This window comes from Fukomys damarensis, unplaced genomic scaffold (assembly GCF_012274545.1).
Source record: "Fukomys damarensis isolate Sample0158 unplaced genomic scaffold, DMR_v1.0_HiC HiC_scaffold_3, whole genome shotgun sequence".
Taxonomy (NCBI): domain Eukaryota; kingdom Metazoa; phylum Chordata; class Mammalia; order Rodentia; family Bathyergidae; genus Fukomys; species Fukomys damarensis.
Window position 1 is genome coordinate 10,609,880 of NW_022900915.1, and position 24,384 is coordinate 10,634,263.

Consider the following 24,384-nt stretch of genomic DNA (forward strand, 5'->3'; position numbering starts at 1 on the left):
ATCCTGAGCGCAACGGGCAAGGAGGTGTTGCAGAACCTCGGTCCCAAGGACAAGGTAAGGGGGCCCGGGTCTCACCCCGCCAGTTGGAGTCCCCTTTCCCGGCCCCGTTCGCCATACTCGGGGCACAACTTTCTCTAGCTCACTTTGCCGGCGGATGGAGGACTAGGAGGAGGTAAAAGGCATCCTCCACTGCGTGACTGTAGTGTGACCTCCTAACCCTGGATCCATGCGTGTCCCCGACTGCAGCATCTTCTTGTCCATGCTGTAAAGGCCCCAGCCTCCTCCACCTGTGCCCCCCTTGCACCCCACCCTGGGCCATTCGTTCTGAGTGGGTGTGTCAGCTCAGCCAGCCTGGGAAGCCTTAGTGATTTCCTGACTTTCTCTCCAATTGAGAACCAACAACACTATCCTCTTGGCCTCCTCTGGCCCTGGATTAAATCTCAGCCTAGGTCACCAGGGCAGGGGCAAATTTACGCTAGCAAAATGGGGTCATCTCCATAGTGCTGGGATAAAAGTACAGGATGGGAGGTCTCCCCTCTCACTCTGCAGACATCTGCTCTACTCCTGAAACTTTGGCGTGTGGGGCCACTAGACTAAACACCCCAATCTCCGTGCCTCGCTTCTGTCCTAGCACATTTCACATCTGTGTTTGTAAGAGTATGTTTGTGTAACATAGTGTGGCACAAGACCTGGGATCACAGGGATCCAGCTGTCTCTGCAAGAATATTATTATATAGATTTTAAATAGACCGGGTATTAAGGGTGCACATTAAACTCGCGTGAGCTGCACATTCCCTGCTGTTCTTACTTGTGCCAAAGCCAATTTCTTCCGAGTATGTATTAGAGAAATTCACGCCACACTGAACTGATGGAAGAAATGGCATTGACATCCAGCTTGCCCTGATTTTTGTGTTTATTTTACTTCATAGAAAATCAGAGCCCTAGTTTATAAATTCAGCCTTGGCCAGGCTATGGGTTCAAAGTTCAAACTGATGCTTTTGAGTTGGGGAACAATGGTAATCATATGCCCCTCACCCTGGTCTAGTAATGGCTGCAAAATCCATCTGCATATATTATTCTTTGCTAATACCATCATGAATAATAACCTGAAATGGAAATGTCTGCTTCAGAACAATTACAGTTAATGCTTATCCAGGCCTTCGTTATTTTTCCACTAAAAAGCAATGAGTTAGTGAAAGGACAACAAATCTCCCTTGTTTGATTTTCAAAAATTAAAAACAAAACAAAACTTTCAACTACTAATACCACCAGGGAAAGCAAGTACGGAAGTTAGTACTGTTTAAAGGTACTATTTGTAAAATAATGTCAGTGTCCCTTTTCTTGCTCATTTAATTTGTGGTTTTCACATCCTCTGTTCAATGTAGTATTCCTTTAGGGTGTGTAGGCCTTGCCTGTATGCCCTTTTAGGGAAGACTTCTGATATTTTGCAAAACCTTTGTGTGATTTCTGAGCTGAAGAATAGCCCTAACTAGAAAGGCTGTTGCTTTTCTTCAGATCTGACTTGATCAGTGTTGAAATGTTCCCTTCCTGGCTCTTAGGGGTGGGAGAAGTGATGGAAAAGGTCAGTAACAATTGCTGTGAGTCAATGTATTCCCTTTGCTGGAACACCCCTGATGTAAGCCATATAATATGCTTGGTTTGCAAGACTGAGGAATGGTAACTAGAGAAAGGAAAAAGTGTTCCTCTAAACCCAGCAATTCTCCTGTTTCCCTCCCTTTCATAAACCCTATACTTTTGGCTCCTAATTGAAAAATAATAATACGACCTAAGCATCACTAGGATTTCTAGTGCTACATGGTTATTTGTAAGTTCAGGCTTGCTTTCAGCTTCAACCAGGCCATGTTATTATCTCTATTTTGGCTGAATCACACTGTTTTTTTTTTTTTTTATCTTATAGCAGTTATCTAGTTCTATAGTTTATGGCTTTTCCTGGGGATAAAGATTGTGTTTATATTTATCCTTGTGGCTGGAATGCCTGATACATCGAAGGCATTAAATAAATGTCAGATACCTCACATTCCCTTAATTAAGCCATCTGTTTTGCTACCTGAGTGCAAAATGATCATCTTACCTTTGCTTAAACGCTGTCATTGTCAAGAACCTCATGTAGCAACTTTAAGACAACTTTTCTTTAAAAAAAAAATTAAGTCCACATCTGCCCACTTGTTTCTACAATTTACTCTTATTTCTGTCCTCTGGAAATAGAATACTAAATTAGTTTCCAGATAATGAGATATTTTAGTGATTTCAAGTGGACAGGCAGTTGTGTCTGCTTGAAAAGGTTGAGTGATGCCGCAGTAACAAACACCCCTAAACCTCAGTAGCTTGAGCAGACAGTAACAGCTTATTTCTTGCTCCTGCAACTTGTCCAACAAGGATCAGCAGGGAATATCCATACATCATTGTCTGTTGGAGACCTAAATTGGTGGGGACTCCAGCTCTGCACATCTGTGGTGGGAAGAGTATGTGGAAAGTTGTATGTGCTTCTGAAGTGATATAAGTGAATGTGATGTAAGCTCACATTTCATTGGTCAAGGCAAATCATGTGCTCAGATGCAACTTCAGAGGAAGTGGAGGAGGGCAATTTTACCAAGATCTTGGAAGACTAGAAATGGTTGACAGATAACTCTAATATCTATCTCTCCCAGCTCTGGAGATGGACTACTGAGGGGAAGAGCTGGCCCCGAGTTATGTGATTATAGACATGTAACTTAGCTCCCTTGTGCCTCAGTCCTCTCATCTGCAAAATAAGGAAAACAGTGACTACTTTGAACATTACAAGTACTCAGTATGTGTATATTAGTTATTACTATTAATTTAGCTGCATTGCTGACCTTTATGTTTGAAGTAAGTTTTCATATTCTCACTAAATTTCTCTGTGTTAGCTTTAGTACTCCCAGTTTCTTCACCCTTCTCTTGTATGAGCATTTCACCATTATGGCTTCCTTTTCAGGCAGTTCTGAAAATACAGTGCTTAGGACAGAGCGTGGTGCTCCAGACAGAACACAGCAACAGCAAAGTGCATTAGGCTACTTAATTTAGGCACAAAATATGCTTGTGTTGTACAGGATTATACCTAATAGTTAAGTCTCTGTGTCCTACGGTTGTTTCCATAGTAAGCTCCTGCCATTCAAGCTTTTAGAAACTTTTTTTACATAGGTGCTGTTAAGCCAGGATGGCCTCATATTATGCTGGTACAAATGAATTTAAAACAAAATCAAAATTTAAGAAAAAAAAACCTTAATTACATGATTTTATTTTCTTTTCCTCTTTATTCATCACTGTCTTAGCTCATCTTTCTTTTCTGTCATACTTTTGAATCCTAATTTTGTTATACAGTATTACTGTCCCCACCACAGAATTGATAGGAATTACCACTTTATGAACACTTTCTCTATGCCTGATATATGTGTGTTTGTTTATATATATATATATATATATATATATATATGCACATGTATACATACACACACATCCCCTTCACAGAAAATGATTGTACAGGTAAGGAAATTGGTATCCAGAGATGAAATATTCAGTCCTACATCACATGTAGCAACTGTGGGGATCCAAAATATAAACTGATTTTTCTGATTCTGTTGTCTATTGCTCTTTGAAGACCGAGAGGCTGTTTCATTATTTCTATTCATCCAGTCTAACCATGATGTCAGCTCCTGACGTTAATATAATGCAGGGCTAGGACAGATTTTTCCACCAAGTCTTGAAACCTTGTTCCATCTTGCCACCATCCAATCACTCAGGGAAGCTTTGAGACTAGCTGCTGAACCTGTGAGCACAGTTGCTGAAAAAAAGTCTTCTTGCAAGTTGATCATGAAGCTATAAAAAGAGACTTTTAAAAAATAAAATCTCAATAAAACCAAAATAAACTTTACATCTGATATACTTAATTACTATTCTTAGGTAAATTATTTTATTTAGAATATTTTGAAGGCAGAATAAAAATGTCTCCAAGTTATACTCTGAATGCCCAATTCCAGGTTTAAGCTATCAATCACTAGGAGCTAATACTGTGGTTCTGGGCCTGTCTATAAACATTTTCTTAAATAATGTATTTAGATTTTTCTCATGATAGGCATTCATTGCACCGAAGTTCTCCACAATTGGCTCATACAATGTTTTGTTTATAATTTTTGACATTAAGTAAAGAGACGTAAGTCTAGGTAAAAAAGTATTTTTCATCATTTCACAGGATGTTTTTCCAAATGCATGCAGAGTTTTCCTAGCAGCAAAAATTTACTACAGGAGAATTATGATATATGGTTTACCAAGAGAAAAGTGACACTGCAAAAATGTTGCCATTTAGTGACAACAACACTTGGGTCATTTCTAGTTCCCTCCTGCTTCTGTGGTTCACTTTTGTTTCCTTTGTGAAGTCAGCAGGGGCTCTGCATATAGAGAGAGAAAGACTTTGAAACAAAAGATGTGGCTCTACCATTTTATCATTTGTTATTTGTCTTTTTTGTCCTGGGATAAAAGTTTTCAAGATGACTGAAAAATTACCTGCTCAATGGAAAACTGCTGGAAATAGAATTGTAGGTTTATAAAGGCCTTCATGGTCATCAGAATCCAAGCCCTGCAGTGTAAATGAGTTTTACAAGGCTGCTCTGACAAACGAAATTTTGTATGTTGGTTAAGAAAAAATCTTTTGCTTACCTGGCTCACAGGACACATTTGAGTATGGGAGTATATTTCTTTACCCAAACTTGGAAGTGTTTGAATCCTTTCAAAACTTTGGTTTAGTTTGACAGTAAGCATTTGAGGAACATGAAAAACGAGCCTTCTGAATAATGCTGCGATTGGCAGAGTTCCCTCAGAATAATGGTCCCTGGAGACAGAGTTTTGCTGACGGCTCTTATAATGTTTAAGATGCCCAGAATGCTGTCTGTGGTGATTTCTGTCAGTGACTCCTACAACTTATTGTCTTCATGATTAATTTCTACTGGGCATTGTCCCCCACAGTAATGTTCCTGTGAGACAGTGGGTAAAGCTTACTACAAAAAGGACATCTGGCTGAGGAGATTGCAGTTTATGACTGTAAACTCAGCCTTCCATTTTGTGGAGGAGGCACAAGGTCCCTTTAAGTGTAGAGGCACTTTTACATTAACCTTCTAGGAAAATATAATGTTAAAATATGCCTGCATTCTGCATGGAATCATATGACATTCCCAAATCAGTTCTACTCCATCAAAGAACAATGAGAAGAAACAGACACAAACAAAACCTAATAAAGCATTACAGTCTCAGTTTCTAGACCCAAACTTTACCCTGCTCTCTAGCTTGGGTAAGCACCTACCTCTCTTGTCACAGAGCTGTGGTTTCATCTTTTTTAAAATGAGTGAGCAGGAGCAGTACAAAGTCTATAAATTAAGAAGTCAAGTCTAAAAAAGTCTTTAAACTTTGATTGTGCAGCACTATCAAAAAAATTTTTTTGACCATGTCCATATTCCATATATGTGATTATACATATATTGTACATATATGATATATATGCATATGTGTACAGTATATATGTCACACAATCAACTGGAAGAATGCTTAAAAGTCTCTACACCAAAGACGTGAAAGTCAATGATTTTAATGTAGTCACTGATGAAGTCACTGTCAGTCTCGGTTTTTAGTGATGAATGCCCTTTTACTGAAAAGTTTCTAAGATAAAAGTTGAAATTTGTTGAAGCTAGTCATGAGTTGTAGACCAGCTACTGGTTACTGATTAGGATACTATCTTTTTTAATATGCATGTGGTGTTAAGCCAATGGAATGTGACTAGCACAGGTGCCATAAGTATAATCAGGAGTCTCTAAATTTCCCTTTACTCTAAATCACCCTTTATTCGCTTATTAAAGAACATTTATTAAACCCAACCTGTGTAAGAACACGATAGAAAGTTGTAGAAATAAAGATGGATGCTATACATAAATAAGAAGAAAACATAAACTACATTTCTTCTTAGTCATTTAAAGGAAATTACTAACACATTGCTCTATTTTCCTCTCATCTTTTTGTGCATGTCATGTACTTTTTTTTTTCCAAAAAAAGGAAGAACGATGCACTATTTCTGTGATAAAATTCTTCTTTTTACTACTCACATTTTCAGAATGTTTATGCCCTCTGCCAAGCATATGTTGCATCCTAATTCCCAGGGTGATGCTATTGGGGAGGGAGGGAGCTGAGAGATGATTAGTTCAGGAGGGTGGAGCCTTTATCCATGGGATTAATGTCCTTACATAAAGGATGTTTCAGAGAGCTGCTTTGTTCCTTCTGCCATGTGAGACTACAATAAGATGCCATTTATTTTCTCTTTCTATCTCCCTTGCTCTTGATGTCTTTCCTTCTTTCTTCCTTTCCTGAGCTAGGAATCAAATTCAAGGCCTTACGTATGCTATACTCTGAGCAATATACTCAGCTGAACTTTTTCTTCTTTAAGCTGATTATCTTACATTTTTTTGTTATAATAAATAGCAAGCTAATATAACATGTACCTGCCATTGTAGAATCTTACAGAATTGATTTACTGCCATAAATATCCTGCATTTTTTGCCTATTTATCCCTTTCTCCTTGCCAACCCTGAAGGCCATTGATCTTTTTAGTCTCTCCATGCTTTTGCCTTTTCCAGAATGTCACAGACATTATTCAGTACCCTTTAAGGTTTGTTTCTAGGACTACAAGGGAATGCCAAAATCCATGGATGCTTAAGTTCCTTAAATTGACCCTTCATATCCACTCATATGGAACCCCTTAGACAGACGTATGGCTATAGTTCCAATCATGTAGCATTTATCCTTTTTAATATTGGCTTCTTTCACTTACTAATATGCATATAAGTTTCTTCCCTGTCTTTCCATAGCTTGATAGCTCATTTCTGTTGAGCCAACCTTGCATACCTGGGATCAGTTCCACTTGGTTATGGCATGCAACTCTTATGAACTATTGGATCCAATTGGCTAATATTTTATTGAGGATTATTTTATCTCTGTTCATGAGAATATTTGTGTATAATTTGCTTTTATATTATCTCTGTGTATGTCAGGATTTAGTATTATGGTAATGCTGTTCCTGTAGAATTCTAATTCATAGAATGGGTTAAAAAGTTTGTCTGTGTGTCTATTTCTAGAGGAGACTATAGGGCATTAGTATAATTTCTTCCTTAAATGTTTGGTAGAATTCATGTGAGCCTATCTGGATTCAGTGCTTTGTGTTTTGTAAGGTAATTAATTATTGATTCAATTTACTTACCTTCAGATTTTCTGTTTCCTCTAGTTGAGTTTTAGCAAATTATGAATTTCACGGAATAGGTCCATTATAGATATGGTGTTATTGGAAATATTCCTTTATTATTCTTTGAATATCCATAGGATCTGTAATGGCATTCCCTCTTTGGTTTCTGATATTAGTGATTTGTGGTTTTCCTCTTTTTAAATTTCTTTTTGTTACATTGATGAGTTACAATCATGTATATTTGTGAGGTATAAAATAATGTTATGATTTATGAATATAATGTGGAATTATTAAATAAAGCTAATTAACATATCCCTTACTCAACCTTTGTGGGGAGAGAACATTTTGAATTTATGTATTCTCTTTTTTTCTTACTCTGGCTAGCAGCTTATCATTTTATTGATCTTTTCAAAGAACTAGGTTCTGGACTTATTTCTCTTTTTTAAAAAATTAATTTATTTTTCATTCATTAGGTTTATTGGTACATTTTAGGTATACTTTATTATCACAATCATCATTGGCAGTTGATCTCTTACTGATTACCTTTTTTTCAATTTCATTGATTTTTTTTCTTTTCTTTTCTTCTTTCTTCTTTTTTTTTTGTACTGAGAATTGAACCCAGAACCTTTGCACTAAACTGCCTCCAGATCTCTTTAATTTTTATTATCATTTATCTTTATTTTGAGATAGGTCTTGCTGAGTTACTAAATTGAACTTTCCCTTCTCCTGCCTCAGCCTCCCAGAGTGGTGGGACTATAGAATTGTGCCATCATGCCTAATTTCATTTATTTCTGCTCTATTTTATTGGTAGAAAAGGAATTATTTATTCATTTATTGTATTATTTAACAACAAAATAATTCTTTTCTTTTGGTCCTTTGGATTTAATTTTTCTTTTTCTAGTATTCTAAGGAGGCAGTTTAGATTTTCTGTATTTCTTTTATACTAATATATTCATTCAATGCTATAACATTTCCTTTACTACTTTAGCTGCATTAACAGATTTTGGTAAGTTGTATTTTCATTTTCATATTATCTCAAAATTAATTTCTTTGAGATTTCTTGGACTCATCTATAATTTAGAATTGTATCATTTATTTTCCCAGTGTTTTAGAATTTTCCAGCTTTCTTTCTGTTACTGATTTCTAGTTTAATTCAATTGTGGTCTGACACAGACATTATATGACTTCTCTTTTAAATAGTATGTTGGGATGTGTGTTATGCTCTAGAATGTGGCCTTTCTTAGCATATGTTCCATATGAATCTTCTGTTGCTGGATGAAACAGTCTTAAGCACACATTATGTCCAATTGACTGATAGTGCTGTTTGGTTCATTTATGTCCTCACTTATTTTCTACCTGCAAGATCCCTCCATTTCTCATAGAAAGGTGTGGAAATCTCCATCTTTCAGGGTGTTTCTTCTTGTAATCCTATCAGGTTTTGCCTTTTGTTTTTTGATGCTCAAAATCAAATTGTTCAGTATACAAGCTTTTCTGATCGTTTCATCTTCTTGGACTATTCACCTCTTTATTATTTCATAAAGTTCTTTATCTGCAGTGACTTTTCTTTCCCTGACATCTGTTCTGTCTGAGATAAATATAGCTCCTTGTGCTTTTTCTGAGAAGTATTAACATGGCATCTTTCTTTATTCCTTTACTTTTATTATTTTTATTTATTTATTTATTTATGGAAGCGGGGATCAAACTTGGTACCTTGCACTTGGGAAGCTGTGGGCAGCACCACTGAGCTAGAGCCCTAGCCCTTTATTCCTTTACTTTTAATGCATGGATGTCTTTAAAATGGGTTTCTTGTTGTCAGCATAGTTGGGTCTCACTTTTTGTTCCACACTGGTTATTTCTGCCTTTTGATTTGTGTGTTCAGATTATTGAAACTTCAGGTGATTTTCTTTTTTGAGACAGATTATTTCTATGTAGTCTAGGCTGGCCTTGAGCTCATTTTGTAGTCTAGGCTGGCCTCAAACTCAGAGTGATCTTCCTAGCTCTGCCTGGGATTACAGGCATGTGCCACGACACCTGGTTTAAGGTGATTATTAATATGTGGAATTCCTGCCCACCACATTGATCAGTGATTTCTATTTGTTGTCATTCTTTTTTTTTCTTTTTTTTCTTTTAATTTGGTTTTTTCATACTTCATCTGCCTTTCATGGTTTTAATTTAGCATTTTATATGATTCCATTTCTTTTCCTTTCTAAGTCTAACAGTCATACTGTATTTTTACTTTTTCAGTGGTTGCTCCAAGGTTTCAATGTAAATTTATAGCTAATCCCAGTCTACTTTCAAGTGATAGTGTTCTGCTTCACAGGTATAATAATAATCAAATATATCTGATTTCTGCCGCCTATCCCTCGTGTAACTACTTTCATTCATTTTAGTTATACATAACAACATGTGTGTATAAATAAAAATGTTTATTTTTACCTTTATTCACTCACTAATTCTTTGCCTTCATGTATATCTGAGTTTCCAACCTGTATCATTTTCCTTTCTCTGAAAAACTTCTTTTAACATCTCTTGCAAGCCTGGTCTACTGGAAACAAATTTCTCTTAGGTTTGCTTGTCTGCAAAAATTTTTAGATTGACTCACTTTTTAAGAATAACTTGACAGAGTAAGAATTATAGGTTATTCTTTTTCTCCCCCTAAGTAATTTAAATAAATATTTTCTTCTACTTTCTTTTGATTTCTGAAGAGAACTCTATTGCCATTCTTATGTTTCTTTATCTATAGGTAAGATTTCCCCCCTCTTTCAGTATTTATCTTTGGATTTCTGGAGTTCACTATGCCTCACTATAGACTGAAAAGGATTTTTTGTTTGTTTGTTTGTTTTTTGTCGGGGAGGGGGAGGAAGAATTTACCTGCTTGGTGGTCTCTGAACTTTCTGGGACTGTTTGATATCTGGCATTAATTGGGGGAAATTCTCAGTAAAGTAATTTTTTGAGAGCACAGGCCTTGTTATTATCAACAGAATATTCTGGTATATTTCAGAATGCTTCCTTTTCCCTCCTTGCCAAAAGAAAACAGGATTTTTTGCCAGATTTCACCTGATAACTCTTACAGTTAAAACTCAAAAAATTTTGTAGGCCTTCCTAACACTGGGTGCCACTGGAGTTTATAACTTTGAGTATTGGCCCTGCTCAGCCTTTGATTTCCCTTCCCAGCACTGGTTTCTATGGAGGTTTCTGTTCATGAGTGTCTGCTTAGGTATGTGTGATTCTCTGTATCTTCCTGTCTCTCTCTTCAATTTTTCAGGAAATGGTTTGCCCTGTGCCTCATTTTTCTTTTTCTACAGATTTAAGAAGAATTGTTAATTTTTCAGTGTGTTCAGCCTTTTCCTTGTTAGAATGGAATGATGATTTCTAAGCTCCTCAGAGGCTGGACCAGAAACTCTTTGTGATTTTTTTTTTAAAGCTTAAATTATTGTGGTATCATCACAGAACATCAAAGATTTTCTAAAGTATAATTTGCCATATGTTCCTCCACTGTGACATGCCATATATTTAAATTCTAATTCCTTTTAATTGGACATCTCTGTTTTCAGTTTTGATTTTTTATATTTATTTTCTTTTCTTGTGCTTTCATAAACAAGTCAATAAATCTTCTAGATAAATCTTTATGCACATTTGCATATTCTTTACTATTTGTCAATTAAAATTCCTAAAATAGCTGAGTGTGCGTGTGTTAGTATTTGTGTTTGTGTGTGTTCTAGGAATTGAACCCAGGGCCTCACAACTGTTAAACATATGCTGTGTTACTGAGCTACACCCCCAGCCTGTCTGGTCATTTTCCTGCTGCAGAAACACTGAGTATGTGATGGATGCTTTCTGTTTCAGACTTCAGGGGCAGGACTCCAGGTCACATAAAGCCAATGAGCTCTTTGTGTAAATTCTATTAAGAAAGAGGTCTGCATCCTGTGGTGGAGGCAACAGTAGACTCAGAGCTGGGTAGATGGGTTGAAGTGAAAGACATAGGAAGAAAAGGAATTGTAAATCTTAACTAGAAACAAAAACATTTAAAAGAAAGCTGAGGTTATAAGAGGAACTCTAACTACAAGATCATAATTTCTCTCAGCCAAAATAGTACTCTCACTCATCTTAGAATTTTGTTTTCCTCTGAATTTTGGGAAACAAATATGAGGTTCAAGAAGTATGTTCTAGTGACACATTACATTTACAGAAGAAAATCATGTCTCTGATCCCCATGAGGACTCTGCAAAATTTGCATTAATTTTCTCATAATCTAGAAGAGAAACAGTCTTGGAAAAGTTATACTTGAATTCCTGGGATCCTCTAGCTGGAAATGGAGAAAGTCAACATTTAATCCTAGCACTGACTGTTGCTTTCTAGGAGCCATAGTGCTGTTCTCATCCGGAACAGTGACATTTAAAGACAGGAGCTGAATGGGATCCAGCAGCTTGTACTGGTTTGACTAAGAGATTATCCAAAATAAAGTTCTATCAGTGGGAATTTCTGCACAATAAATAAAATAGGAAAACAACTTTGTCAAGTGTTAAGATGAACACAGTAGCTGAAGCAGAAAACAGCAGAAACTATGAGGCCCAGGAAAAAAGGCAAGTGATTGAGGAGAGGAAGGGAGAAGTGCAGAGGGACTTGGTTGGTGCTATGTGCCCCAAGCCAGAGGATAGTTTTTATTGGCTGCTGTGGCCGGCATGTCGGCCAGTCTGATTGGAAGGTACACAAAAGGGGCAGACAGCATCCAAAGAATAGAATTCAGAGATAGGCCTTAGTCTAGGTGCTCAAGGCCCTGAAGTTTACTCACCACTGTTCTGGTGGTCTCTGTTGATGGTGGAACCCTTGTTTTATCTCCAAGAAGCTAAATTACTCCTAAAGAGAAAAGATATAATGCCTATGTTGGGTTGAAAGTGGGCTAGGGAGGGGCTCTTTACCCCTGGGTAATATCCCCATATCCTGCCACTTAGATAGCACTTTATTGCAACAAATAAAATCCGTGAAATGGAAAGTTGTGTGATCAATGGATATTGAGTGAGAACAAAAAAATACAACTGATAAATGATCATGTCTCATACATCTCTTAGGAAGGGGAGACTAGTGAAAGATACGGTTTTCTCCTGCACACCACACAGGGAGGGTTAGGAAGCCGGCTGTGATCCCTTCGGGGAACACTTTAGTGAGATTGCGGAGTGGGGAATGGAGGGTTTGGAATGGGTGTGGGGTTTGCAATGAAAGCAGTTTTATCTGGCAATGCATACCGTCAGCTAAGCATTTGTGAATTATTGGCGAGATGTCTCCCATTTATCTAAAATAGGAGTTTGGAAATTTTTTGTAAAAAGAGCCAGATGGTATTTCAGACTTTACAGGTTATAACACATTTGTTCTAACTACTCAAGTCTGTTTAGCAAAAACAGCCATGGACAGCACGTCAATGAATGGGTGTGGATGTGTGCCTATAAAGCTTTATTTACAAAGAATAAGAGATGGATTGTATTTGGCCCATAGTTTGCCAGCCTCTTGTATTTTTCTTGAATATAAGAAAAAGGGAACACATGTGTGTGTGTGTGTGTGTGTGTGTGTGTGTGTGTGTGTATGTGTACTGGAGTAGCAGAATAAGCTAGAGTAATTCTTCAGTGAAAACATAAGGAAATTAGAGGTAAATATGGTAAATAAGACAATTTGAAAGGCTTAGAAACATTTATTTCCCCATTCAAGATGCCTGAGCGTGGAGGAGGAAGTTAAAAAATAAATACATTTTTCAAACTGAAGAAATCAACGGAAGATATTTAGAGAATGTAAGTTTATGAAATGGAGGCAAAGCTTATTTACAGGAGAAAAGAGAAAGGGGAAGAGGATAACCTAGAAATTACAATCGGAAAGAAACAAAAAGCAAGACTGAGTGATTAGGAAGAAGGTCACCCTAAAAATAAAGCTTTGCTGTCATGCTAGGTAGGCAAAGGACAGATGGGAAGGAAGTAAAACAGCTTGTGGCTGTAATGAGAAGTGGACATAACCTTATTAAGTGGATGAGAAGAATGCTGAGCTCGTTCATGTCCAGGACCTGTCAACAGTTTAATATGTGAAGTTTGTGGAGCCAGATGATGCCTTGTTTAATAGAGTATGGTTAGGAGTTTGCAGGTTGTCAGTCATAGCGGTGCACTGGGGAAACTGAGGCAGGGGGACCCAGTGTCCCAAGACAGCTTATATAACATAGCCTGTAGTGCATAGTGAGATCCTGTCTTAAAAAGCTGAAAAAAGAAGGAAGGAAGGAGAATGAAAGAATGAGAAAGAGGAAGAATGAAAAAGGAAAAAAAGGAAGCGAAGAAGGTGGAAGGAAGAAATTACTGGGAATTACTTTGGAGGGTAAGTTTGGAAGATGCATGTTCATTGCTCTGGAAAACTGTCTTGAAGATCAGGAATTTAGCCAGTACTAGGCTGTTTGCATTTAGTGAGAGTCAGCAGCTCTTCATTTACATTCTTTTTTTTTTTTTTTTTTTTTTTTTTTTTTTTTTTTTTTTTTTTTTTTTTTTTTTTTTTTTTTTTTTTTTTTTGGTACAAGGGATTGAACTCGAGACCTTGTGCTTCTGAGACAGGCAGCAGAACTGCTGAGCTCGATCCTCAGCCCACACTCTCATTTTTTGACTCTTTCATTCATTCATGGGCCCAACATATATGTAGTGAGTGTCTTCCATGAGCACAGGACTACTGGCAGCCAGAGCCATATCAGGTGCTTGAAAGGATGGTATTGAAGACGTGACAGTAACTTCAAAAATAGGTGCCAACAAGGGCACTGGACCACTTGCAGGGCAGAAAAGATAGGGAAGGGAATTGATAGCCACAACAGCATTTCTTCATCACAAGGCAGATCCATGCAACTATACTGTAGATTGAAGTTCAAAGATCATTCTTTTCTACCTTTTCACCTTGTAAGTATAGAAAAATGAAGCCTGGGGAGAACAATAAAGATGAAGAAAAACTGTCGAGGACTTAGTGTATGCCAGTTTTTTGTAACTGCGGCAAAACACATAACGTATACTTTACCTTTCTAACCATTTTAAAGTATGACATAAAGGTTTGAGTACACTGACAGAATTGTACAGTCATCACAACTACATAGTTGGAGAACTTTTCTGTTTGTCCAAAATAAGACCCTGTGTCACTACACCATCACGCCCTATTGTCCCCGTTTCCTCCAGCTCTGGCAACTGTAATCTGCTGTCTCGATGATTTAATTGTTCTGGATATTTTATATTTGTATCTGGCTTCTTTATCTTTGCATCATATTTTCAAGGTTTATTCATGCTGTTACATATATCAGTAGTGTATACCTTCTGAACAAATGCATGATACTCCATTATATGGACCCCTCAACTCATGAACATTGTATTGTTTCTACTTTTGTTTTGGTAATAGGGATTGGACTCAGGACTTTGCACTTGCAAGGCAGGCCGGTCACCACTGAGCTAAATCCCAGGCCCTTGTTTCTACTTTTGACTTGTGAACAGAGTTATGCGAGGCACTTCTAAAAGCACTTTATATGTGCCAATGTAATTCTCTTCTCAAAAATCTTTGGAGGAAAGTACTAAAATTGCATCTTTTTTCAGATGAGGAAAGAAAGATTAGGTCACTTGGCCAAATTACTCAGTGAGTAGAAGGAAATTGGGAGGATGGAGACCACATTTCCTGTCCCCCAGTCCCACACTCATTCCATTCTACCCTACTAGCTCAGCTCTGAATTGGAGGACATGGCTCTTGTACCTTACTGCTTCTCTTCAGTGGCCACCAAAGCACATTACCCAGTGTATTTGGTAAAAGTTCATTGAATTGAGGGTTTAGTCATATACAGAAAACAGAAGGAAGGTCCAATGGTGATGATGATGTCGGTGAACTGTTTTCTGTGGTGCTGAGGATCAAACCCATGGCCTTGTGCATGCTGGTATGTGCTTTACCACTGAGCTACATCCTTAGCCCACAGAGGTTATTTTTAAGGCAGCGTCATGTATATTTTAATAGTCAATGTGTAAACTAACTGAAATATTCAGTAACAGTAGATTGTAAATAAATTCTGGTGTATTTATAGGGTAACTTACTATAGAACCATGCGAGATGAATACTGGTGTGAAGAATAAGGGTATTGAGAAATTGCTTCTGGTTTATTTTGTCCCTCAGCCCTTTGAAGGCGGGCATTGTCAGCCCTCTGGATAGGAAAGCTGAAGTTTAGAGAGGTTTAATGACCTCTACAAGCTCAAATAGTAGAATTCTGACTACATCTCCAAACCCACATTTTTGACCACATCTAAAAAGAAATAGAAATTTAACACAACCTTTGCTGAGCAGGATAACTGGAAACTTGTGTTTTCTTGTACAGTATTTGCTCAGCTACATTTTCCACATTCTCACAGTGCCTTGCATTTGTAATTGAATAAAAGCAGTAGGATTTCTCTTACAAAGAAGAGAAATCAATGCCAAAACATACTTGAGTAAAACAAAAAAGAGAGAGACTAAATCTTCATGGACCGCAGACAAATGTAAGAATATGAGCCACAGCACAAGCAAGGAAAGAAGCTGGTGCAAAACTCTAGATGAAGGTGCAGTTTTGTGGTTAATTTCTTTACCATATCAGAATTTGGGAACTATTAGTGGATGCTGGCCTTTCCTTTTCCCTAAACATGCATTTCTGTATCCTAATTTCTTGCAAAGTTCTTCTGATGATTTGAGAGAACAGTTAACAAGCCGTGCAAATCATAAGCAGTTGTAGCCTGGCCTTGTGTGACACTGGAGATCTGAAGCATTCAGTTGTTTGAGTTACATGCCTTCTTTCTCTTAACCCACATCCAAAATTTCTTTGGCTTTCATTCCTGAAAATCACCGGTAAGCACTTGCATGAGGCCTGATTCTATCTACTCTCCAGCCTCCACTAAAGATTTGTGAAATAACTCCCTCTCACAGGGTTAATACAAAAACAATATTTGTTTGTTACTGTTGGTAAGGAACAACTTCATGAACACTAGTCATTGTCTCTAAGGACATAGGTTGTTGATATTTAATTCCAGATTTCCTTTCAAGTCTCTTCTCCTTATTCAATCAGCAGTGATGTGACTCTACAATAGCTGTAATATTGTTTTAATTTCCATAGAAACCATCTGCAAAGCTGCAAACACAGGGCTACACCCTCCCTGCAGGCTGAGGCAGGAAGGCCAGATGGATTGTGAAGGGGAAAGGCCTTCAGTGAGACATAAATCACTTAGTGAAGGGGAGGAAACCACTGTTAGGGAAGAATTGCATTTAGTTCAGTCTTGGCCGCAGGGTGAAATTCCCAAGTGAAGTGACCAGCAGTGCCGGCTCCTTTATAAGGCTGAGGTATGGGCGTTATTTGCTGGGACTCTGTCTCTAATGCAGCTGAAGACACAGGCTGCTTTCTCTGTGGGTTGCTGATTTCACAGATCATTAGCCACACACAGACAGACAGACAGGTAGAAAGAAGACCTGGTCAGCTCCTGTGTGAACATAGGGACCAGAAGCCAGATGTGATACCCATCCCAGGCTGTGCCTTTCACATGCATATCTTGTTGGACCTGTGAGGTACTTCAAAGAAGGTAGTACTGTCCCTACTTTATAGGCAGGGACATTGGGCTGCCCTCACTCCTTCCCTTTCAGACCTCAGCTTCATCTTGAGTGTTTTCTGAGCCCCTTCCCCAGGCCCTCAGAGCTGGGTGAGGATCACTTGTGTGTTCCTTCATGAACCTCTGTTTGATAATTATTATCCTGCAGTATGAATATGTGTTAACCATTTCCTTCTCCTGGAATTCCTTGGAGGGCAAAGCCTTTAGCACCTAACTAGCTCAGTGTAGCATTGACTCAGAGTAGCTCAATATGTTGTTGAATGAATGAATAAGAAAGCCACAATAACTTAGTCAGAACCTATCATTTTTACAGTTGTATCCCTGAATGTGAGCAAAGCGCCTAACATGTGCAGCATAGATTCTTGGACGAAATAGTGCACGAATGAACTGTGGGACTCTAACCACTGTGTAACCCCTAGTTAGCCAGCATATAACAGCACACATTTCTTTCTACCCAGCTCCAAGATAAGATTAAAACAGAGTGTATGGAAGGCCCCTACGGGTAAACAAGATAGCGACTCAAGGCCTCCTAGAACAGAACAGCCTGAGGTCTGGAGATGAAAGACCAGGTGCACCGTATAGCTGACTCCTTTAGATAGATGGAAGAAAACCGACCCCCTGACCCCTGGCCCACTTGCTGTGCTTGCAATCCTCTTCCCTTGTCTTTAAAAAACTGTGCTAACCCCTGTGCGGGGCCTCTCTGAGCTGCTCAGTTCTGAGAGTGCCGTCTGGCCAGACTAATAAAGGTCTTTTTACCAACAAGCCTGGTGTGTTCCTTCCTGGGTGACTTTCGCTGCTTGTCGAGCTCCCGGAGCCTCACTGAGCTATAGGTCCCAGCATCTTGGAGGCCCTTTGGGCTGTTCAAGGCTCCAGGAAGTAAAGCCCTGGGTCTTGCATCCGAAGCCATCGTTGGGCTATAGGACTCAGCATCGTGAAGGCCCTTTTGGCTGTTCACGCTCCTCGGAGTGGAAGTGAGACTTTAGGTCTTACAGAACGAGCTCCTTACCCAGTGTATCAGTGACACCAAGCTTTTCCAGTGTGGCATTGGCTGGGAGGAGGTCATTGTCGTGACTGGAAGTTCAAAGTGCCTGACTTCCTGCTAGTGGCTTGGTACCTTTAGCTTTTAGAGGTACGCCTTATTCGACAACAGCTCTTACACTTAATGAGGGCCACCCTCACCCTGGTGCAGACCTTTGTCTGAAGAGAAGGACAGCAAATGTGAGACATGGATCTATTCTTCACTGTGTAAATTTGGTCAGATCCCTTCATTTTTCTGGTCTTAAGTTTCTCCATTTCTTAAATAAATTTTTTTGTTAAATATGAAAATTTTCTGGGAACACTTCCATTTTTGTTTAATTTTGCTTTTGTTGTTGCTGTTTTTGAGATGAGGGTCTCACTTTTTGTCTAGGCTGCTCTCACATTCATGTGTGAGAGCTCAAGTGATACTCCCGCCTCAGCCTTCTGAGTGGCTGGAAGGAACCACAGGTCCAAGCCACTGTTTTTCCTTTTTAAGTAAAAACATCAGAAATAAACCCAATAAAAAATGGATAGAGAGGGCCAGTGATTTAGCTCAGTAGTTCTGCTGGACCCAAGTTCGATCCCCAGTACCAAAGAAAAAAATAATTGATAGAGAACTTTCCCCTCTTCCCTTTACATGCCCTACCTCCACTCCCTGATAGCTTCTGAGGTCCTTGGAAAATACGGTTTAGGGTATTTTGTTTTGTCTAGTAGAATACATAATATTTAGGGACCTTTTGGCTTTAAAGATAAGAGTTTGGGAGTTATGGGATCTGAACCCCACAGATTTTGAAGCCAGTCTGAACGGATCATAGGTAACACCTCTCCTTGCAGATAGTTATTGTGACAGCGAGGAATGGGGTCAAGATTTCTGATATCTGAGCCCAGAACCACCACTTCCCCAAGGGTATTACCATAACACAAGTCACTTCAATTCTCTGAACAAGCGTCCTCATCTATAAATCAGGGAAGGTGTTCTTTAATGGTTGATTTTATGAGATTCATAGTGATAGTTACCATTTATGTGTTAATTATTGAGTTCTTCATAAATTATGTGGTGAGAGGCGGTCTCCCGGGGCTTTCAGTATGTTGCATGTTCTGACTCGTTTTATCAGAAATGAGGTCCTAGCTATGCATAGTGGCTCACACCTGTAATCCCAGCACTCTGGGAGGCTGAGGCAAGAGGATGGCCAGTTTGAAGCCTGAGCAGCGTAGTAAGTTTGAGGTCCTCATGGAACATAGAGAGATCCTATCTCAGAAAATAAATATGTAAGGTTCTGATGATTCTTTATCTTTTCTCACAGTTGTGTTTTCAGTGAGCAATCTTGGGAAATGAGGTCATGTTACTCTCAGAACAAGAATGGCCTTGGTCCAGCTTACCAAAATGTAGTGAACCCCCAAGCTCAGTGGTGATATGCTTTGGAACCCTCTTTTGTGCAGTCATCCATGAGGGGACCTCTACCTCATCCTTGCAAGACTGAATGGTACGGGCAACCAATAAAAGCCAGCAAGGAGCTCTGGCTAGTGCTTTTGTCCTGAGTGATGAACTCCTTTGCCCCAGCTCAAGAGACTCCTGTATTCTGCCAACAGACATGAAATAACAATAGGCTAATCAGTTAGTTTCTAAGTAGTAAAACAATCTCAGGCCCTACACAGTTTTTATTACAGTAACTAAGTTGTTACTACCCTATGAAGTAGGTAGTTCTAGTAGCCGTATTTCTTAGATAATAGTTTAAACTAAGTTTCAGCAATGTCCGTAACTTGCCAAATATCACACCACTATTTCATGACATAAACTAGACTAAGCTGTATTATGCAAAAATCACAACCAAAGCTATATTATATTTCCTCTGTGAATTATATGAAATGATTGTGAAAGCATTATGCATATTATTATTTTAAATAAAAACGTAATTATGTTGTGAGCACCAGGAAATTGGTTTAACAAATGTGTATTGATAGTGATCTTCTCTCCCCATATCAGACAAAGCTGCTCATTTAAACTTCTGTGGGAAACCTAGGTTTAGTAAAGGCCATGGTGTTACTAGCTGCATGATACTGGATGGGTAATTTAATATCTCTGTTTATATGCAAGTTCAGTTATAATAATAGACACTCTTGTAGCTATTTCAGGTAGAGGAGATTTAATCTGGACAATTGATTGGTACCCATGTTGGAAGTAGAAGCAGCAAAATGAATAAGTCTGGAGATTATAACTGAAGGCAGCAGAAACCGTCCATGGCTAAGGGAACAAAATAGCGGGCTACCCTGAAGGACCTGCTCCGATTTCTAAGGAGGCATCATCGCCCAGCTGCTCCTGGTTCTCCCGAGAGGGTGTGGTAGAACTGGAAGTGAAAGTACAGAGCAGCTGTAGGTAGAGACGGCTGCACGTGCAGGAGTGATGCTGCTGGGACAAAGAAGCAGAACAGAAGTCCACTTCCATTTCTCTGGACTTCCGTTCTTCCAGTTTTCGTCCTTCTGTTTGCAAAAGCTGGTGGGAATTTGGCTGGTAAGGAACCTGACTCGTTCAATTTGCAGTCCCAGACAAGCAGAAAGTGGAGAATATGAAGTGAGGAAGACTGGGTTTGCAGCTGAAAAACAGGAGGCAGATAACGTACAGTCACTGTCCTTGTTCTCTTATCTGTAAAATGGGGATATTATGTACAGGATTCGTTCTTTTGGAGGATTAAATGAAATAACCACTCAGCTGCCTGAAACACTGCAAGTGCCCATCACATGTAAACCTTTCTTATTATGCTAAGCTTGCTTTCTATATAATCTGCTGCCTTTGCCTGTTTTCCACTGAGACTTAGGATTATTAGGCCATCTGGGAAGCCAGCCTTCCTAAGCTCCACGTGGAGAATGGGTTTCAGCAGTTGCCCTGTGTGTCAGGTTGGGAACCTCTCCAGAGAGCTTTAATTAGCTGGTTGTCAGAATGGTGTTGACAGATGAAATGCCTGACTTAGATTGCTTTTGCGGTTGTTCTGATGTGGGATTCTCAACTTATTTCATTTGTCATCCCGCTTCCTCTCTTTCTCAAGCCCTTTCACTTCTCTTTTTCATTCTCTCTTCACACAAGATAAAAGTGTGCTTCACTGGATTAGAAAGATTTGCACTCCCTACCTGTTGTGCTGTGCTCTGGTGCTCCAGAAAGCCACACAGGTTAGGCTCACACTTCACATGAGCAAAATACAGGCTTGACCTGGTAAAAATAAAACCCCTGTCCTCAGGATACTAGCAGTCTAAGGGGGAGAGGGAGAGGAAGGCTGACCATGATTCCAAACTTACAAGTGTTACATTAAGGGTATGCACTGTGGGCCTTCAGGGCTCCGAGATACAGAAACAACTAAACCAGGACTTGGGAGACAAGGAAGATTTCTCAGGGCCTCGGTGCACGCTTGAGAGAACCTTGTAAAGACCTGAGTGTCAATATGGTGATGGAAATGGTATATACGGGGTGGGGAGGGGGAAAAGGGTGGGAGCTCCAAGAAGAGAATCTGTGCAAGAGATAGCATGGCGAGTGTACATTTTGCAGTTGGATTTGGGGTTATTTGGGGTCACCGGTGCTAAGGTGGCTGCTGCTGCTGCTCCCTCCACCTTTGATCTTTTGCAGTCACATTTTGATAATGTAAACACGGATTTTTGCCAGACAAGTTGTAGCACTGATGATCAGTCTCAACAATCCTATGATTATGGAGGAAGTGGAGGACCCTATAGCAAGTACTGGGGATCGAACTCAGGTTCTTGTGGTTATGAGGCAGGTAGTGGAACCACTGAGCTAAATCTCTGGCTAAAATAGATGATTCCTAAACTCCAGACAGCATGCTGGCTATGACTGCTTGCAGCATGGCCGGTTTGTCCCTCCAGACACGTTGCAGCCACAGCAACTGGACAGATTTTCCAGCCAGCTCAGTCATATACTCCAGCTACACCTCCACCATTCTATGGAAACAGCTTTGAGGATAAACCACCTTTATTAGAAGAGTTATGCATCAATTTTGACCACATCTGGCAAAAACACTAACAGTGCTACATCCATTAAAAGTAGCAGATGGCAGCATCATGAATGAAACTGGTCTGGCAGGACCAATGGTTTTTTGCCTTGCTTTTGGAGCCACATTGTTACTGGCTGGCAAAATCCAGTTTGGCTGTGTATATGGAATCAGTGCAATTGGATGTCTAGGAAGATTTTGTTTATTAAACTTAATGAGTATGACAGGTGTTTCATTTGGTTGTGTGGCAAGTGTCCTTGGATATTGTCTTCTTCCCACGATCCTACTTTCTAGCTTTGTGGTGATATTTTATTTTTCTTTCTTTTTTTTTCCAGCTTTAATTGAGTTTATTGGTACATGTTATAGATACAGTACAGTTACATTCATTGTTGGGATCTTGTAGGTCTTGGTTTTCATTTTTTCCCCTTATCCCTGCCCTCCCGTCACCCCCTCCTCCCCTCCCCATCTACAAGCACTTTATTTCCATCTTTTCTTTATCTCATATTTTTTTCTTTTCCCTTATTTTTCTTTACAAGGAATGTTAGGAATCATTCTCACTACTGGGATTATTGGATGGCGTAGTTTTTCTGCTTCCAAGATTTTATTTCTACATTAGCCATGGAAGGACAGCAACTTTTAGTAGCTTGTCCTTGTGCTTCGTTGTATGGAGTCTTTGCTATATGGAGTCTCATTTCTGTCTTTTGAATGGAGTTTATCTGGAATGTGGACATCAGTGGGCCACATACACAAAGAGGACCTTGAACTCTTAAATTGGACCATCGAACTGCTGCAGTGCAACTCTCATGCAAATTTATGGTGGACATTGGAGCAATGAAAGTAAACACAAATGTTTTGTTCATTTTTATAGAACTTTTGAACACTATTGGATTTATCTGCAGTGTGACTAGCTTTAAGTGTTTGTGCTGTTTCCTTTTCCTGTAGCCTTTGAAAAACAACTTTTTTTCTTACAAATTGTATTATGATGTTTTTGATAGAATTTTTATTTACTGTGGGAAATCAACCACAAAACTTGTAGTCTTTCTTAAAAACAACCCAATTATAGTAAAGCAGATACAACACTTATTGCAGAAATGCTTTTCCTAGGAATTAGGAAAGAAAATTGTCTTTGTTCTCAAGTCAGGAACACTCAAGCCCCCCCCATCCCAATGCAGTTTTGAGTTTGCAGTTCAAAACTTTGACATTCCTAGAAATTATCTCATGAAACTTTTGCTAAAATTCAATTTTGAAAAGTTTATAGTCTACCTTATTATAGATAAAAAATGTGAACTGCCATTCAGATACTAATGTTCATTAAACCTGGACTGGCCACATTTAATACTTGATTGGGTCTCCCTTTCTCAAGAAAAAGATAATCGCTAACCTTTTTTTTTTCCACTAACCTTTTTTAAGACAAATAATTAAAATTTCACAATTTCAGTATTTCAGTTATCAATGTAAAGTACATTTGATGTGTAATAATTAAAATGTTCCCAATTAATTTTAACTGTGTTGTTGAGTTTACTTTACTAAATCACTGTTCTCTGTGTCTTGATTTCTTCAGTAGTGACTGATTTTGACTTCCAATTTCGTCTAAGATTTAAAGACGGTATCTATTAAGGAATTTTAAAAAAGGTTAAATGATAAGCATTTTACTTTGAGTTACATTATTTTCTTAATTTTATGTGATTTATGCTCTCTTTTCAGAAAATTTGTAGGAAAACACTGTATCCTATATGAGGTCACAGTCTTCCTAGAGGAACTAACCACCTCTGGTTCTGGACAAAACTCAGCTATGAGAAAGGCATGGTATGGGAAGGAAAAATGGTTTTGTTTGATTTGCAAAAAAAGAGCCTTTCAGACTAAGTAAAAAGAAATGCCAGACTGATGTATTTATTAAAGATGAAAGATTTGTATGATCCAAAGAGAAAACCAGAGTATGTTTTCTTTTTAGAGAAAATTTTCAAGCATTAAAGAAGGTTGAGATGAAGCACATTTCTTATAAAGACCTTAATTTCCAATTTACATAATTTTTCATTAATTTTTAATCTGCAGAATAGTAAAAAGGTTTCGGCTAGGTTTTCAAACTTAAATTGTTTCACAATATTTTTATTGTAATCTTTGGATACTATCTGTCTTTTTCAACTTGTTTTATAAATACAATTCTTGTTAAGACAAGGATATGAATGTCTTCCATTAATATTCAGTTCTGTCTTACGAACAGGGTAGATGGTACCTTGGAAATTAAATTACTCATTCTTGGTTAGATTTTACACTGAATTGTCAACCATATTTACCAAATGGACCAAGTTATCTTCTTATTCTGTTTACTTCCCCACCCAACAAAATGATTTTTAGTTTATAACTATGTTATAGATATTTTTTGTTGATTGTCTTATTTAGTTCTAAAATAATATACAAAACTAATACTTAAGTGTTGCTCTGTTAAAACAACCATTCAGTGGAGTTGGATCTGATGCAAGAGTTGAGCTCAAGAATTGCTTAAAGAGTCATG

The 24,384-nt window shown here is 38.5% G+C and overlaps 1 protein-coding gene and 1 pseudogene across 1 annotated transcript in view; both read left to right on the top strand.

Annotated features, from left to right (window-relative positions):
• Window positions 1-22,577, top strand: part of LOC104864353 — a 22,954-nt pseudogene extending 377 nt beyond the window's left edge.
• Window positions 7-24,384, top strand: part of Dpysl3 (dihydropyrimidinase like 3) — a 115,318-nt gene continuing 90,940 nt past the window's right edge. Inside the window, exon 1 of the mRNA XM_010627076.2 lies at window positions 7-54. The gene's annotated coding sequence lies outside the window, so the exon portion shown is untranslated. The remainder of the gene's footprint in view (window positions 55-24,384) is intronic.